Here is a 2,863-nt window from a genome sequence, read left to right as displayed (position 1 = left end):
TAAAAATTAACAATGATCTTTGGTGCCTCTTGTCCTCACAAAATATATCTAAGCTCTCAGCAGATACTGAAAGTTTTGTGTTCAAATTCATCCAGAATCTAACTAATTTTCATATCTTCACCACCATCACCCTTGCCTGCATTACTTTCAATTCTTACCCAAAAGATTAAGGGCATTCTAATTGATTCACTGTTCTCCACATAGAATTCAATGTGATTGTTTAAATGTAGAAGTTATATCAAGTCAGCTCTTTGCTCAAATGCCTCAAAGTCATTCAATATCATGCACAGTAAATACCCACATCCTCAAAATGACTAAGATGCCTGTGTCATGGGTCCACCAGGTGACTAACTTCATGTCTGGCCATTCTCCCCATTACCCATGAAGCTCCAGGCACAAGCAACAGGCACACTCTGCTCAATGCTATTTCACTTGCTTTTGTCTCTTCATAAAATGACATAACCTCACATATCTGTGTGACCCTCCACCTCATTTCTTTCAGTGTTCTGCCTGAAGGTCACATCTTGGAAAGGCCTTTGTCATTCCCTTACCTTCCATAATATGTCCTACCTTCTGACAGAGGCACATTTACTTATTCAGTTATGTATTACCTGCCCCCTCAACAAAAATGTAAGATCCATGTCCCCATTAATGGCCTCCTGAACCTTTTTCCACTGGGGTATCTTATGCATATGGATCAGGACTTACTCAAGATATTTCAAATGAATGAATTATTATATGAGTAGTGGTTGAAATTATATGAAAGAATAACCTGGTTTCCAACTAAACAAATATCTAAAATGAAAATAAAATTTTAAGAAATATATTGAATTACTATAGGAAGTAAAATAAATGTCATAAAAATGGCATACAGTTTTCCTCTGTTTATTATTGTGACTGATTTTCCTCAGGCAAACAGCTTCAGCACCTTCCTAAAATTTATGCTCAGAGCAAACATCACTTCCTTATTTTTGAAGGTATATATCAGTGGTTTCAACAATGGAGTGACCATTGTGTGTACAATAGCCATAAATTGTTCCTGTATTACACATGCAACACAGGGAGGAGGGATATAAGTGAGCTCCACAGTTCTATAAAAGAGAAATACCACCATTAAAAGGGAGGGATAAGTGGACAGAGCCTTGCGGAATACACTGCAGGACCAGTGGTTCAACAGAAAAAAGCCACTTATATAGAAATAGGAAAGGAGAGTGAGGAAGAAAGCCACCATGGCTAAGCTGCAAGTGACAATGAAAATGAGCCACTTATTGAGACTTACATCATCACAAGCCAGTTCCAAAGAGGCTTGATATGACAAAAGAAGTAATTGAGTTTCTGAAAGTGGTGAAAGTCCAGGCATGCAGTCATGACAGAATGCACCAGAGCATAGAAGAAGCTAATGAGCAACATCACAGCTGCCAACAGAACACACAGCTGGGTGTTCATGATGACAGTGTAGTGAAGTGGGTTGCAGATTGCCACAAATCTATCAAATCCCATAATGATTAGCAAGACAGATTGAGTGCAACCAAGAAAGTGGAATAAGTGTAGCTGAGTGATACAGCCTAGGAAGGATATGACCCTGTGCCTGGAGAGGAGGTTCCACATTAGCTTGGGCATTGTCTCTGAATAATAGCAAATATCCAGACAAGAACAATTTCTCAGGAAAAAATACATAGGAGAGTGGAGTATTGGCTTTGAGATGATGATCACTAATGTGGCCCCATCTCCAAATAGGTTTGTCATGTATATAATGAGGAAAATGTTAAAGATTATAAGCTATAGCTCCTGAACCTGGATCAGTCCCAACAAAAGAAACTTATTCACAAATGTGATGTTTTCCATTGCTTTAGGGAAGGAAAGATGACAGTGACAATTAGCAAAAAACATCCTGATACACTGTGTAGGGTGAAATGAAGCAAGTTTATCACCTGAAAAAAAAAGAAGGATAAACTGTGGTGAACAGCATTCCAGGGGTAAATTGATTTTAAGCATAACTGAGGAAAACGGAAGTACATGACATGTTCTGAGTTAATGTGATATCTGATTCATGGAAGTAAAAAGGCTACTCAGACTGTGCAGTTAAACCTAAAAGGCAGCTCATCAGAATTAAGGTAGGTTCAGAGAAAATGTATTAAAAAGGAAGAAGATTTAACTCTAGCTTCATATACGGCATTAAAATTACTATATCTAATTAAAGCATGTCAAAAATATATTGGTACTTAGAAAACACTTTTTAATGGACTTAATAGGCACACATTATTTCTGTGTAGGAGCATAGCAATAGCTTAGATTCAAATCTCCTCACTTCTTAAAAAAAAGTCAATCAATAAAAACAACCTGAATATAAATTAGTGATTACAAGAGGATGGGCAGGTGGGGGCCAGTGGCTAGAGTGAGCCTGGATTTAATCAGTATGCATGAACTGAAAAATCACACTAATTCCCATGAATATGTACAATTACTATATATTAATCAAAGAATTAATAAATAAATTCCCAATAATCTAAGCCTTATGAAAGAAAATAAAAAAAATAGGAAGTCATGATTTCTTTTTTAAAACAACATTTTTTAGTTGTAGGTGGACACATATCTTTATTTTAATTTTATGTGGTGCTGAGAATCGAACCCAATGCCTCATGTATGTGAGGTGAACACTCTACATCTGAGCCACAACCCCAGCCCCCAAAGTCATAATTTCTTAATGGAAGAAATCTTACCAGAAAAAAAAAGTAGAAAAAAGCAAAATAGAAATGCAAAGTAAAATGTAATGATATACAATTTTAACAAAGATCAAAGTGTTTGACAATGCACCGTATTTGCTTAAGGATGGTGTAATACATGTGGGTATATCAATTGACTC

The 2,863-nt window shown here is 36.4% G+C and overlaps 1 pseudogene; it reads right to left on the bottom strand.

Moving 5' to 3' along the window:
- Positions 1–907: 907 nt before the first annotated feature.
- Positions 908–1,845, bottom strand: LOC124095366 (olfactory receptor 12D3-like; annotated as a pseudogene).
- Between the last annotated feature and the right edge of the window lie 1,018 nt (positions 1,846–2,863).

This window comes from Marmota monax, unplaced genomic scaffold, assembly GCF_021218885.2.
Source record: "Marmota monax isolate L192 unplaced genomic scaffold, Marmota_monax_Labrador192_F-V1.1 WCK01_AAM20220418_F8-fsc00912, whole genome shotgun sequence".
Taxonomy (NCBI): domain Eukaryota; kingdom Metazoa; phylum Chordata; class Mammalia; order Rodentia; family Sciuridae; genus Marmota; species Marmota monax.
This window is presented reverse-complemented; position numbering and strand designations above follow the sequence as displayed.